Source organism: Sciurus carolinensis, chromosome 6 (genome assembly GCF_902686445.1).
Source record: "Sciurus carolinensis chromosome 6, mSciCar1.2, whole genome shotgun sequence".
In the NCBI taxonomy this organism is placed as follows: domain Eukaryota; kingdom Metazoa; phylum Chordata; class Mammalia; order Rodentia; family Sciuridae; genus Sciurus; species Sciurus carolinensis.
Window position 1 is genome coordinate 73,923,343 of NC_062218.1, and position 15,950 is coordinate 73,939,292.

General features: G+C 34.5%; 1 protein-coding gene across 10 annotated transcripts in view; it reads right to left on the reverse strand.

Moving 5' to 3' along the window:
- Nucleotides 1-15,950, reverse strand: part of Mef2c (myocyte enhancer factor 2C) — a 161,153-nt gene that overhangs the window by 128,629 nt on the left and 16,574 nt on the right. For 2 of the 10 annotated variants that reach the window (XM_047554914.1, XM_047554913.1), the window contains exon 1: nt 11,554-11,838. The exons of the other annotated variants lie outside the window; for them this stretch is intronic. The gene's annotated coding sequence lies outside the window, so the exon portion shown is untranslated. Of the gene's footprint in view, nt 1-11,553; nt 11,839-15,950 lie in introns of those variants that run through there. 10 annotated transcript variants of the gene reach the window in all.

Sequence of the window (15,950 nt, forward strand, 5' to 3'; positions counted from 1 at the left end):
TGCAAGTATTCCTTGCGCTGAGCACTCTTTATCCAGGCATTAAAACAGGGTTAGGAAAGAAAGCTGAAATACAAGGTGCACACCAGAGGGGCATTATTCAAAAGCATGAGAACAATTTGAAGCAGTCACAACTCCCCAGGCTGTATAAACTGGGCAGGCCTCCTCAACATTACCTGTCATCAAAAATATGATTTTTTTGAGAAATTAAGTGGATATAAAAGCTGAACAAAAGAATGGTAAACAGTTTCCGACCACAGAAATATTCCCATTTTCATCCACATTTTACCTAAATGTGTTCGTGTTATCAAAAGCTATATACCTCAGATAAAATTCTGCATTATCTGTACTCTGCATTTCTTCTCACATGGATGAAAATACCCAAATTAAGATAAGCTCATTTGTTCATCATCTCAAAGTAGATAATGAACACTCCCTCAAATCTGGAAATAAAAATGATAGGAGTGCCACTTATTTATTTTTTAATTATTCAAATAAAAATGCATTTATCTTTTTGGGTAAATACAACTCATTTATTCAACAGATTGTATAGAATACCTAATGCAACAGCACTTGAGAAGGAACATTAAGATGAGTAAAATAACACTCATTCTTAAACTAATTCTATCTCCATACACAGTCAAAAGTTTGCAATAAAAAAAAATAAACAAGGCACACTAAAACATTCATCAGAAGTGGGTAATACTAATAAGAAAAATATCCTAGAGGATTCTTAAGGAGGCTGTTTCTACAAATACAATGATGCTATGTGTGTTAAACACTTCCTCCAAACTGAACTTTTCTTAAAACTATTATTATTAAGCAACAACCTATCTGGAATTTGGAATTTTTAACAAATGACTTAAAACTCATAGATGAAAATATTTTGTTTCATTGTTCTATATCTGATTCTAAAAATAATATTTAATATCATCTGATCTGTGAAAGCTTTTGATTTTCTCTTGGAGAAACAAGTATACTGTACTCAGCAATCATTAGAATTGACCTGGCAGAGAACCGGAATTAGATACTTGCCCTGAAAGTGACCCAATTTTAATGGTCTGAAAGTATTAATGAAAAAATTCAAAATAATTATCCCACCAAACATTTCTAAGTAATCATCATTAGCAGAAAGATAAAATAATTAAATATAGTATGTTATTATAATACTTCAGTAATTACCAAAAACTTACTATGTGTCTTAATTATGCTTCTGGATGTATTTTATCTTTAAAAAAATCTCTAAGTGGATGCATGCTATCTTATCCCCATTTTACAGATGCTGGAACTGAGGTTTTCTGGTGCTAACTAACATGCCTAAAACCACTAAACATTAGATAGACTGGCTTTCGAACCTCGTTTTGGCAGCTGCTCTTAATCATTACTCTCTATTGTTCATGGGCACATTTGTCTAATAGTACATGTGTATAATCAAAGAACTGAAGTTAAATGTGGCAATGGGGTCTTCAAGTACCATTTGCTTAAATGCTTCTCTTTCTCTTGCATTCATCCTCATCTTCTGATGCTTTGTGTCTTCCAAGTGTATGTTCTCTTCCACCTACCCTATCTGCCGTGTACACACACACACACACACACACACACACACACACACATATTTTGGAGCCCTGACCCAATACTTCATAGAGCATCGAGAAAGCCACAATTTGGTTGCCACCTCCTGAGCGCTCATGATGCTCCATAATTTAGCTGAAGATACACCATCTACTGACTCTAAAGATATCGGCAGTTCTTACAAAGCCACTATCTCATAGACCTTGCTCTTTCAAGATCAGTGCTCAGCGCTCTTTCATGGCATGGCTTTGGGCTGTGATGAACCACATCAATCTCTCAAGAGTAAGGAGATAAGCAAACACCTGAAAAAATTCTGTGATCTCACATGTGTAGTCAAAACAAGTTAAAAGTGTAGCTGCTTTTGCAAAATCAAATGCACGCACTCTGAAGCGAGAAGAGCGTTCAGGCAGCAGAGAATCCAAAAACAATAAAAATTGAAAAAAAAGTGAAGTCAAGAATTCTTTGATTTTTTTTTTTTTTGAGCTATAAAATGAGAGAAGGGGAAAAAAATCACAATACTCACTCTAACTCAGTAAGATCAAACAGTCCACAGGAGAGACAATGCAGATTCATTTTGAGCAAAGGGCCACAGGGAAACAAGCAATGGGTACTGAGTAACTCATAACTCATGTACCCTTTTGGAAATTTACTAATGTCATTGTGGAATTTTTTTTTTTTTTTTTTTGGTTTATGTAAGGGGAGAAAAATTCAAACATGAAATAAGAGAAAAACATGGTAGAAATTATTTCCTTAATCTCTAACCTATACAAATTCTAAGGATGCTTTCAATAAATACTAGAAATGAATAAATAGGAAGCTTTTAATAAATAATAGAAATGAACAAACAGATGTATGGTTTTTAAGCAGTCAGGTTTGTTAACCTTCATTTAGTTAAGAAAGATAATCCAGATGGAATTAGGTCTGGATTAATACCTTTGTAGTATATTAATATTACTGGTTACAAAAGAAAGGTAAAAGAAACAATTTTCTAGACCACATAAACCTTTACTTAGAAATCACTCAATAGCTTACCAGATCTGCCCAAATATGGATGGAAATCAAACACCTTAAAGAAATTGTAATTTGTTAACATAGTTTAAAATTTCTAAAATTCTCAACCCAAAAATTACCTACTAGGCAAACCTCTGAAAAAGTCATGTTTTAATCAGGTATGGGTTAATAATAATTATCAGAATAGTTTATTTTTTATTTAAAAATTTCTATCCAGGACACATGTTCAACAGTTGAAACCTGATAGTAGGTCTGATAATGTTTATCAAAGGCTGGTGATTAAAACTGTTTCAAAGAATTTGACGAAAATAAATTTAATATCATCTTCTAAATTAAAGCATAATAGGTTTAATCTGAATTTTAAAATGGAATGTCTAATTTTCAAAAATAACTGTCAAAAATTATTGACTTCCTATTTATATTAATATATGCAAAAAATTCACTTTTTTCTCACTTGTTAATGGTCCTTGAGAAGGTGCTAGCTGTGAGTACTTGCCCCTAACACTTACAGCAAGAATATGACATTGTGATTACTTTCTTATATTCTGTCTTTTACATTTTCAAAGATCTATGTTGTATTACTTTAATATTTTATTGGGAAACATTTGCATCTACAGAAAAATATTTGCTCTACATGTGAACAGTATTAAAATTATTCTCCTTATCTATTTTCAATAAAAATAAAATTCAATTATACTTAACTGTTGGTTTGATCTGGTAAATCTTACATAGGCAATTAATAATTAGTTTAGTACATTAATACATTTATATCCTAGCATACACAGTTAAATCAATAATTTAGCTTAAAAATAAAATTGGAACAAATATTTATTATGTTGTAACACTTTCTACTGAAGGCTCCCATTTAATACATTTCCAAAGGAAAAGGTTAGTTTTAAAAAGGTGTGCTTGCAATACTCTGAGACTGCACCTCATACAAATGAGAATTCTGCTACTGAGGGAAAGGAACCATGGCAGCTAGAAATTATTTTTTAAAAAAAAATCACATTAGTAAAAGTTGAAAATGTAACTGGCAATTAAAAGCTACTTTTAAACATTTTCTTCCCCTCTGTATTTCAAGAAGTATAAGTTTTCAGGCTACAGTTTCAAACGCAAGAAATATTAATGCAGATATTCAGAAGTTAATTTTGCCTAGTATTATGTTTTTGTATTATTTACACTGCGTCTTTCAAATGAAGAACACAGACCATATCTGAAAACTAAAGTCCGCATTTTCTCCTTGTACTCTGTATTTTTACCTAATGGTCATTAAAGTGTGAATGTTTATCAGTCAAGATTACTGCAGCACTACAGTGTAATAGAACATTCCTATTACCCAAGAAAAGTTAAATAAATAAATAAATAAATAAACCCACAAACTTAATTTGCATCACAAAATAACCTAATGTATAAGGAATATAATGCACAGGGGCTTCATTGAAAAGAAAACATTATTATTATTATTTTTGCAAAACACCAAAAATTACATATATCTGATTGGACTGCCGTGTTCTAGAGGCAGGGGTTGGGAAGAAGTCTCATTTTCTATCTCATACCTATTGTATTTTGTATTCTAAATTGCTATAGGGGATTAAAAAGGAAACATACTGCAGTTAATATCTTAGTGATTTAAGAGGCAGAATTTTCAAGTTAAAAAAGGGAAACATTACTCTTTTCCTTTCCCAAATCTAGTGCCCAGAAAGAAGGCTCTCTGCTCCATAGCCTACGCAGGGGGAAGAAAGGACATTACTTAGGGCTGAAATCACTATGAGACAGAGGAGGGGAAGTTTATGATGTGGCACTGTGCACTGTATCTGGTCTGCAGCCAGGAAGTTTTCCTTTTGTAGCTCTGCTGCCAGTACCTGCCCTGCATATTCAGGAATAAAAATACACCAAGAGTTCTCCCTCAGAAACTGTGGATGTTACAAAGAATTAAAAGAGTTTATTTTTCTTTCTTTATCCTGAGTATAATTACTGTTTTTAAAAAAGAAAGAGTTGAAACTATAGTAACTGGAGGTTTTTTTCTTTTTTTTTTTTTTTCCTTTTTAAACGCCTCAAACTACCTTCCCACAAAGCCATTTAAGTTAAATGGTACATTTACAGACTCACCTACATGAAGGATATAACTTAAAACATCTGCTTAGACACATATGTTATGTTCTGATATAAAAAGTGTGGCAAAAATTTTTTAAATATAGGGCCATTATATTCTTAAAATACGTGTTCTTCTCTGTGTGAGTTCATTCATTAAAGAGATCTTTGACTGCAATTAGGTAGTCGGTCCTATAAAGGCTTCCTTGTGTGACCATGATTTCTAAAAATAAAATGCTCTAGTGAATATTTCTGCTAAATAATCACATCTTCAAAATTACTTTAAAGAAATCCCAATCCCTCATGTGACACTAAGCTATAACACCAGCTTTCCATAGGACTTGGTTGTACATCTTATACAGGGTCAACAATTAATTAGAAGATAAAAAATAAATCATGTTTGCTCTATTAAGTAGTAGGCAAGTTTCCTTATCTGCTCTAATGTATTTTTATTAGTGAATCTATTTTCTAATTTTTCAAATAAGCATATCTAAGCCGAAGCTGCCTATCTTTAGAGTTCAGGGAAGTGATACAGTTTCTTGTTATCAATTCAGCTGAAAAAAATCACGGATGTGTGAAAAAAATACAAGGGTAGTTTTGGGCTATTTTTTAAAAATACTTCACATTGTCAAAGGGACATATCCACCACTTTTAAAATCCAAAATGCTAGACATCCATAATATCTGCGAACAATTTATATGAATTCTTTATGTGCATCTTATCTATGACAACAAGATTTAAGAGGAAAACCAGACCATGCTCAGGATGCTACTTGGAAAAAGCAGGTTCTCACTAGGGACTGCCTCACAGATCAGTTCCTCCAGTCTCTAAAAAGAAGTTTAAGGTACTTCATTAAATCATCGCTCAAAGACTTGCACTGTCATTCTACATGAATCGCAACCACTTGCAGGATGAACAACATTGCTCCATTCATTTCAAATTTGCAGCATTAAGAATTAATAAAGTCTCTATAATGTCTACATTATTAAAGAATAATGATTCCTGCAGCAATCTGCCTGTAATAGGTTTACTGTCTTTATTGCTTGTAATGTCACCAATTTTCTTTATAATGCACTCAAAAGATTCTCTTCATGTGTACTTTGAACTTTGTTTACACTGGTTATGTCTCAAAAATAAATACAGAGATTTAACTTGGGCAAGAAAATGACAATGTACAGCAAATACATTATAGTGATGACAAATAAATGTTACTCGTATTATCAAATGACACTAAACAATGGACTTACATAACATGTATAGCAATTTCCATACTTAAAAGGAATATGCTTTTCTTTTTGCAGTGAGAATAATACCAAGGAAATGTGAGATGATATTACATTGAGTAATCTTTTCCATAATATTTTTGTTTAAAATGGTATTCTTTGTCATAGAACATTTTAAAATTATTTTTCTTGTGCAGGTGTGCTATCTACAAATCTTAAGAGAGAGAGATTGGGAAAGGATGCTTACAGCATTTTTTACTTTTTATGTCTCAAAACTATCTGTAAAAATGACAGTTACTATTAAATTCTTATTTTGAACTAAATCAAAATTATTCAAGAGCACTTTATAGTTATTTTATGCATGAACATGAAAAAACATTAAAATTACAAAACTTCCATAAATATTTCTCAACGTTCAATGTGAGATAGGTTACCAGTAAGAGCTGCTTTAAAAAAAAAATTGACGGTTTCCTTTTCTCACTAACTATAATAGATCATTACAAATTATTTTCTTTCTCATGCTGCTATTCTCTTACGTACTGCATATTTGCTTCAACTCTCTAAGGGAAGAAATGTGGCTCTTGTGGGAAAGGCCCACCCCTTTCTACATGTTTGCTTCCTTGAACGAAAGAAACACACCCCCTTACATTCTTTGAAATGTGTCCAACAAGCAAAGAATTGTAATAGCACTGTATTATTGACTAAATTAGAAATTTTTAAGTGACGTTCAAATATTGTTAATATGCTATGAATATTTAATCAGGATAACTAAATGACACATACATAAGTAGTAGCAATGTCTAAGTTCAGTCTAGCATCTACGCTTGGATGCTTAGAACATTTGTTAAGTGTTAATGGAAGAAAGTCATGAATGTTTTTGTGTGTATTGTATGACAATTCAGGAAAAGGTCCATGAATGTTACAAGTTTTGGAGTACATCCTTTGAATTTAGGAGCCATTAGAGGAATGGCCCATCTCTTTAATAAGTATGTTAAGGAAAAAAATATTCAGAAACTAAAGTACTCATCTTCTTAAGTAGAATCAGAGAGCTGTTTGAAATTACAGATATGCAAGAATATCACAGGTACAAGCTCATCATCCAAAGGGCAGAAAACACACACTAAAGTTGGTGTCCACTCAGTCCTATCTCATCAATGCAATTGGTTAAGTCATGAGAAATTATGTTCTAATAAGCCTTCTTCCCATTATGTAGAACTGTATACTCTCATCAAGTTTTTCTTTGTTATTTTCTAATAAAGTGATGTACTCCATATTTGTGGAAATTTATACATTTATCTTTCTTTTTGATTTTTCTAAACCCTCTTTTACAATTTGAACATAGAAATTTTCAAGTTAACTACACAAAGTAGACAAAATACGTATCTCTTTTATGATAGTTTAGTGTTTAAATGAAATGGTTGGACCCTATGCAATTTGTTCATCAAGCATTGCAGGATGAACTCAGCTATGTAATTTTCAGGCCTACAAAATGGAAGCTCTGCTGTTTTGTCTATAGTTTTCACTAGGATAAGAGTGAATATAAACAGGGAATATATAAATTGGAACCAAAGGCAATAAACTTATTAAAACTTAGTAAGATATTTTTATGGTCAAAGAAAACCTGCATGTGCCACAAATCCAAACAGATGAAACATCTCATTCAGTAAAATTTCCTATCTTGTTATAATAATGCACAGAAAATTAAACACATAAATATTAATTTTATGTATCACAGAAGATGTAGGCAATGAAAATGCAATGTTTACATTTATGGGTGACTCATTAGTGTTTTATTGTGTGAAACACTAGGAGGCATCAGTTGGGTAAAAAAGGACTTCAATTTTAGAAGAAGCAAAAAATTACTGAAGAGTTGGATGTGTGAGAAGTTAGGGTTTTCAAAATGTTATTATGTAAACCAAAAATTTACTTTTTACAATAAACCCTCAAGACATCATATTTTGTTGTGAAGAAAGATCTTCATATAACATTCATGAAATACATATGCATATTCATACATGTGTGTAACTTGACCAATAAACACTTATCAAGATATATTTCAGATTCATGGATTCATAGTATTTACACATTTTGATGATGAATATATTGGTAACAGAATAATATAATGGATATTGACCATTATGCATTTTCTGCTCAATTTCTCAATACCATGAGTGTGTTTTATTATTGGTAAATTCTGTTTTTTTCAACACCTCCAAGAATGTCTAATGCATTTCAGCATTAATAAGCGCTTCATATAAACAATATATACTCTTAAGTCTGTTCATAAAAAGTGATGGAACTTAAAATTTAAGCAATGAATAAATACATAAAAAGGATGTTTTATCTTACTGTACTATTGAAAGCCTATCATCTGAAAACAGTTTTCTACGGTTTGAATGGCTCTTCATAATGATGAAGCAACAGGGTCGCAGTATACTTATCTAGCAATCATTCGAAATTGGAGTACCTTGCCATTCTTCAACAATCAGCTTTTATCTTTGACCTATCAAAATAACACGTGAACTGTGTAATCTACCTTTTGTAAGGTGCACAGACTCTGTTGTTGCTCCTGGTTTTGTGAATTGCCTCTGTAATCTGGTTTGATTTCCTAAAGGTGACAGATCTCGGTACAACAGTCAAGCTTTAGTAAGTGCAGGGCAGTCCACAAGCCCATGAGCCCATGAGATTAAGGTGCAGAGCTGAAGATGGGGATCATAATCACCTGTCCTTCCACACGGAGCTTAGCAGCTGAACATCAGTGATGAAAGCCTTTCATTGTGCCCAGACCATCACCATATGTGCGTAAAATGAATATGCACATTTTTATAAGCTTTAGATATTAGTTTGGGAGGCATTTTCTTGGAAGATGTACTTTCAAAAAACAAGTAGAACTTTATTAATAATCTCTTTGCATTCCACATAGTGACCCCAAATTGAATATTAAATTCTTCCACATTGATCTGAATCACATTCGAAAAACCATGGTTCTATGGTTTAATAAGTATTTCTTTGTTATTGTGTAGTACAAGTACTGCTGTGTGGATATTTCCCCATTTTGGTCACTTTCTGAGATTTCATAGACTCAAAATATACTGCTCGTAGAGTTGGGAAATAAAACCACAAAAATACTATAATAAATAGAACAAAGTTTTAAAAGATAATGTTAACACAAACCAAGGAATTATTCAATGCACTTGTTTATAAAAGAAATTTAATACATGAATAATTTCTTAGAAAGATAAGAGTTGTACTATGCAACTTATTGATTCAGTAAAGTGAGGGCCAAGGGAAAAATTTTAATAGATACCTGAAGAACACAGAATATAATAGTTTTTCAGGATTCAGTCTTAAATCATTAGAGAGACCCTTTCTCTACTGGGCTAAATCATTACCCCAGAAATTTACAAAATAAACCTGTTTACAAAAAATAGAGGCAAGGTGCAAAAAGTCCTTATAATTTAAGTTTCATGTAGTTATTTAGTATTAATGTGTTCCTATCCTGAAAAGTTAATGTTGTGATTGCACTCTAAAAATATGACTACTCAGGAAATATGGAAAACTGACTTATATGTTCATTTGTTATTTAAATCCATAATCAATAAAATTAGTATTTAATAAAAGTTACACCTTAATATTATCTTTCAATATATTCTAAATGCACAACTTTCAGGATGTAAATAGCATAATTAATGAATGAAGTAAAATTCTTTAGTATGAAGTCTGAAAAATATGACAAATATTCCAAAGCCGTGTAAATTAAATTAATAAAAATAGTAGATTTTTATAAATTTTAGTACAATTCAAAGTAAAGATAACCACCAACTATTGTCTCTTTAACCTGACTGGGAAACTAAATGTTAAACATATGTTATATTTAAAATGTGTTTTGATGAAAAATTTTACAATTGAGTTAGTAGACTAACACATGTATTTTCCTACAAATACGGAAAAAAAAACACTCATTGATTTAAAAGATTTTTTCTCCCTCTTGAGATAGGATGTTAGGCAGGGACATCTTATTTTACCTATCAAATTATGAATCCACTTGCTTTAGAACTACTTTTAAATAATTCTGTGAATATATTGGAAAACAATAATATGGTTTATAACTGCATTTTCTTTAATTGCTAGGAAAAATAAAAATACCCCTTGTGCCCTATTGACACATACTGAACATTTTCAAAGACTAGTCAAAACTGACACTATTTTAGAAATTATATTAGATGTTTTAGTTTCAAATTAGAGATTGTTATCTATTTAAAGCTAAAACTGGTATGCAATATAAGGTTAAGTGGGGTTCACAGGTGGTCACATTTCCATGTCCTACCAAGTCTCCAGGGATTGGAGTTATTATACTCCACATAAACATCTTTACCCTGCAACCACAATTCCATTGCAAGGTGCCAGTGAGAAAGAGTCTGGTCACTTTTTTTTTTTTTTTTTTTTTTTTGGATTGGCATAATGTGGTGACTGGAGTTTCCTCTATAGCAGTTAGAAAATGTACGCAGTCAGTAAGCATTTCATAAGACAGATACTATTAGAGTTAGTATCATATTCACAATAGTAAAATGCACTTTGTGTCAAAGTAATTCTCCTCTGAGGACTGGTTAAAGAACTGGCAGAAAGCCTAATTCTACTTATTATACCCTCAGCATTTACATATAAGGTATTTTATACAAAAGACATCCATTCCTAAAATGTGAAGAAAAAAGGTTTTTCACAAAGAATAACTACAGGACCTAGAATAATCAGAAAATAATTCAGATATAAAATTTCCTTTCAGAATTAATAGCCATGTTCTTGGTAGGAAATTACATTAGCACTAAATCTAAATACTTGCATAATATGTAATAATACAGTAATGTGCCATGTCTCTATATGCTTTCTTTGTGCCCAACTTTATCACTGAGTTTGGTAACTTTCATCCAAAGTCCAGACAGAAGGCAATTTAAGTGACTTAACCTCGTTTGTTTTAAAATATCTATGTATTTGATTTAATCTAAATGCAATGTAGATGCTGAAATCTAAACATAAATTGTGAAATGTGTAGACTACTTTGACCAGGGTATTACTTTTTGTCCATACCAATTAAGAAGCCCTCCACCAAGCCAGCACTTTAGTGAAGGAAGGAGATGCACAAAGGTAGACTCTGACAGTCAGACAGCCATGCTGAAGCTTAAAGTAATCCCAAGAATTAGTGGCTCAGAAGCATAACCTAGGGCAAATCAGAGTCTTTGGGGGGACTCATGGGAACATCTTTCCACAGTGAACTAACTGCTAAATCTTAAGGCATGTACTTCAAGGTCACAGAACATTTTGTGAAATATTAAAATCCTTCAGGCTCCATACTCTCCACCATATCAAACATGCTAATGACGTGAACAAACTTCATGAAACTTTAAACATATTGGTGTGACAGGAACGAGTCAGGAATGATTTCAATAACTGATGGCGAACGGATACGACTATCTAAAAAGTTACTTTTAGCAGCACACAAGGAAATCATGGAATCTAACGAAAAGAATACACAACCAGTCTCAACTTCAGCCTTCAAAAAAGGCACAGGGATAGACCCAGAGCCATGGAATATATTGATGCCGGTTTCAGAGACAATACCCAGGCTATTTCTATATTTTCAAGAAATGTCAGAGGTACTTACATGAAGGAAGACCCGATCAGATTAGTCCTTGGGATATTTTCCTTTCTTAAGAGAGAGAGAGAGAGAAAAAATAACAATAATCTTTACTTCGTCCAGCCTTGAAGTGTTTCTCCACCTGATTCAAACATGCAGTCACGGCGACCCACACAGAACCTTCAAAGTCAATCCAATAGCAGCCCGAAGATGTCTGGGTGTACGCGTGTGCTCAAGTGTCTGTGACTGCGAGCAGAGCGAGCAGAGAGCTGGAGACGATGTGTGCGTGTGTGCGCGCGCGAAGGGAGCGCGCGTCGGGGGGGAGGCGCGCGCGGGGTCGCGCATTCGCGCGCACCGAGGCCGCTCCGAAGAGGAGGAGGAGGAGGGAGGAGGAAGGAGGAGGAAGGGAAGGAGGAGGAGGAGGAGGAGAAAGTGGCTCTCCGCTGCCGGTCGGATTAAAAGTAACCGGACTCGACCAGAAAACTGCGTCCAGGAAGGAAGTGACAGAAGACGAATGGGAAAAGGAGAGCAGCTCACAGCCTTTGAAACATCGCGTAAAAAGGCGCGGGGGGGGGGGGGGTCGAGGGAAATGGAAGGATACTGGGAGGGGAGGCGGGGGTGGCAAGAAAAACCGAGCACACAGGACTGGGGGTTCTTAGCAGCACGTCCGCTGAAAGTGCCGTTTTCCTTCCTTTTCCCCCCTTTATTTTATTTCGTTCTTGCCTTTGCCTCGCGCTGCCTTTTCCTCTCCTGTTTCTCTCTCCCCCACAATCCCAAACCGTTGACTCTCCTCGCGAGCTGGAGAAATCATCAGTTTCACTCTTGCAAAAGGGGGGCGGGACTAGACCTCGGAGCATTTTAATAAAACAAACATACAGCAGCTCCCTCCTCACCCCTCCAGTCTCAACTAGATTGATAAATTACTCCACTACACTACTTTAATTATGTATATGGTATGCAGAATAAATCACTGAACATCAGTACCTCAATCAAGCACTTTTAAATGATAATTGCATCTTGGTGAATCAATCTTTCCATTCCTGACATTTTGCTAATTTTAGTTTTACGGTGGGGTAATGGCACATGCCATACGCAAACCTAATGACAATTCTTTATTGCACGAAATGAAGACAACACGGTGAGCGGCGGCTCCCTGCTTTCCTGCCCGCGCGGCTGCATAGGACGCTCGGAGAGAACCGACTCTCCGGCTGCCGCGCGCTCGCTCCCCAGGGACGCTGCGAGCCAGCCAGCATGAAAGTCCTTCTAAAGTCGGGATGTTTCCTCTGACCAATAGGAGCGCGACCCTAATGGTTGTTCTTGTGACTTTTCCCCCCATTTAGATACGCGTTAGCCACTTCATTCTTCCACGGGTCCGTGCGCTCCTCTTAACTACTCACGCGTAAAAACCACGGTCTAGAATCTGCAGCACTCCATTCCAGTGTGCATTTATGCACAACCAGAATACGTGGTTTTCGGCCCCGAGAAGTTGAAGGGCTAAAAAGTAAACGGAAAGGTTTCTTGAAATAATAAAAGAATTACCAGTTTATAAAATCTAGACTTTATCGCGGGCCATGAACTTTCTAATCGGTTTGGAAATATTTACCGAGGCGGCAGCTTCCTCGGAGATTTTCCCCTTCTTCCCCCCACTCTCCTCTTCCACACCTTACTGGACTTTATCCAGGTCATTAACATGTAAACCAAACCAACTTCCCAAATGCTTTAGGCTGCCCTGGCCGATGGCTGATGACTTCACTTATCCTGAAGAGTTTCAGCAGCGCAGGAAGCAGAAATAGAGACTGATAAGGAAGAATATTTATGTTAAGGTTTAAGCATATTAAACATTTTCTTTATCAAAAATATAGGCTAATAGTCAATGTTTAGGAAAAACTACTAGAGATTTGGTGTCTCTCCGCCCTAACCAATTACACCACACCCAAGAATGCCAAAGATAAAATATATCAACCGGTATACAAATCATGAAAAGACAAGATTGGATGCCAGCAGAAGTACAGATTATATAAAATATTTAAAGCAATTAAATTTTTTTTAATGTTGTGAAAGAAGGGAAAATTCATAGGGGGAATAAAAACATTGACTATACAAGAGTAGATAATAGTAGCATACTGAAATATCTAACTAATTAAAGATATTCCCTCACTTTAAAAAATTCCTATCAGCACTGTGTATTTAGTCCAATGACTAGTTGCATTTCCTGTTAAGTTCTTCAGTATGCCTCTAGATGACTGTTATAATGCATGAGGACAATGTGGTTCAAAAAGCCTCATGCTCCATTGTGGGGCTATTTGATGTTATTAGCTTATCTCAGAGTGGGCTCAACATTTAGGCACCCTCCCAAGTCTTCACTTGAAAGGAGAAGGCTGATTTTACAAGCAAGTACAACTAGATCTAAACAATCTCAAGCTTCTGGCTCATTACCATTGTAACTATTAGCACTGCTAAGATGAATTCATCGCTTTTATTATAAGAAAGCCTTGGCAAACTGTCACAAAGCAAACCATCTGAAATAGTACTATTTCTTGCAGATTGGTATCTATAACATATTTTGCTTGCCTGTGTGACTTTCATATGGTGAGTCTGCTACTACCATGAGTTCATTTTAATAATGTGGCAAAGAGCATATATGTCAGGTTTTCATTCAAGGTACAATTTGTAAAAAAAAAAATTCAAAAATTTAAAGGCGCACACACACATTTTGAATATATGGTGGTAAAACTGAAATTATTTTTTCAAGTTTCACAAAGGTCCCGACAAAGGAAACCATATGAGAACCATCAGAGTTTATTGCCATAAAGCTCGAAATTAATGTCATGAATTGTCACAACCTGTTTTACATGAGCAAATAGACATAGCCAATACATGAATTTAAATCATGTTGTTTTTGATGGGTGATAGTGGATATTTCTGTTTACTACAGTACACTTCTGTTTTAGATTTATTTTCCTAAGAAGAAACTTATATTTTACCTTTTCACATTTTAAAGAATTACTTAATAATAAACATTATAACAAACCCATAATTATCAATGACAGTACAAGCATTCAAAAATATGCACAACCCTACACTGGATAATTTGAAAATAATTTGGATCTGGAATGTATCACAACTGGCCTTTTAAAGTATGAGATTTTTCCCTCAGCTGTTTTAACTTCTTAATTATGTGTGACCTAAGTTAATATTAGCATTAGTTTCCTTCCCATAAGCCTTTATAGTTGAAGTGGAACAGAAGCAGTTACCTAGAAATATACAATAGGCAATCACCTGAGATTTAAAATTATTCATGAGTAATCCACAAAGTGGTTAATTCAGAATGTGCTTTGTATCCTTTAAATACCTCTGGACGTTATTGATTTATTTTTTACCAAAATCATCCTGATCCTTCCCACCTAATGGTATTTGGCTAGAATCAGAATGTTTTCTCATCTAGGGAGGAGCTTGTCCTAGGTGTTAAATAGTCCTAGATTCTCCATTTAGTATAAGATTTGTGTTTTATGGTTGAATATGTCCTTACTAGGCTTCAGTTTGCTTATGTGTTAAATGAGTTCAGTTCTGTGCTTGAAATAGAAACCTATTGGAAGCTAGGGTCTATCCAGATAAACAAAAGGTGACTTTCCTTTAAGAAAACATGGTGTTTGGGATCAGGGTATTAAACCAGCTCAAATGCACACACGTGTGTTTGTGCGCGTGCACGTGTGTGTGTGTGTGTGTGTGTGTGTGTGTGTGTGTATGGTAGGGTGCCTAATCACAAAGTATTCCTTTCATTAAATAATTATCTTTAAGTGCTTTCTTTTCTTTTTTCTTTTTCTCCCTATGATGGGGATTGAACCCAAGGCCTCACACATGCTAGGCCAGCACTTTTCACGCTTTATTTGAAATGTAAATATGCAGTAACTTATTTTTCCCCAAAAGAATTATGTTTAGCAATATATTTAATTAAAGTGTTAAAGAAGTTACAGGGAGGGAGCATGGTCCTTGAAATTTTAACTTTAGGGAAAGCTCAGATTCCAATTTCTGTTCAGCTACACACTGTCTTACTCCACCCTCTTCTCTTCACTACTTCCCTACATTAAAGCAGCAGTCCACTAAAGCTCTGTGCACTGGGTCTGCCTGCTTTTAAGCCTGGCCCACGCTGGGTGTAGCTCTTGAAGTGAGCTTTAAAAAATTATTTTAAAGTGAGCTGGGGCGGTTGCCACAGCAACCCACCCTGAGATGAAGAAAGGCTATAGATTAATCTACCCTTCAAGATTATTCAACTGTATAGTATTTGTTCTTCAACCCGAATACTTTCAACACAAACATAATTGAACATGGAAGTTCAGAAAATTCTAAAAACAGTAAGATACAAATTCCATAGCATTAAACATTTTAATCTTTTTTGCAGCTACAGTATAGAAATATACATGTCT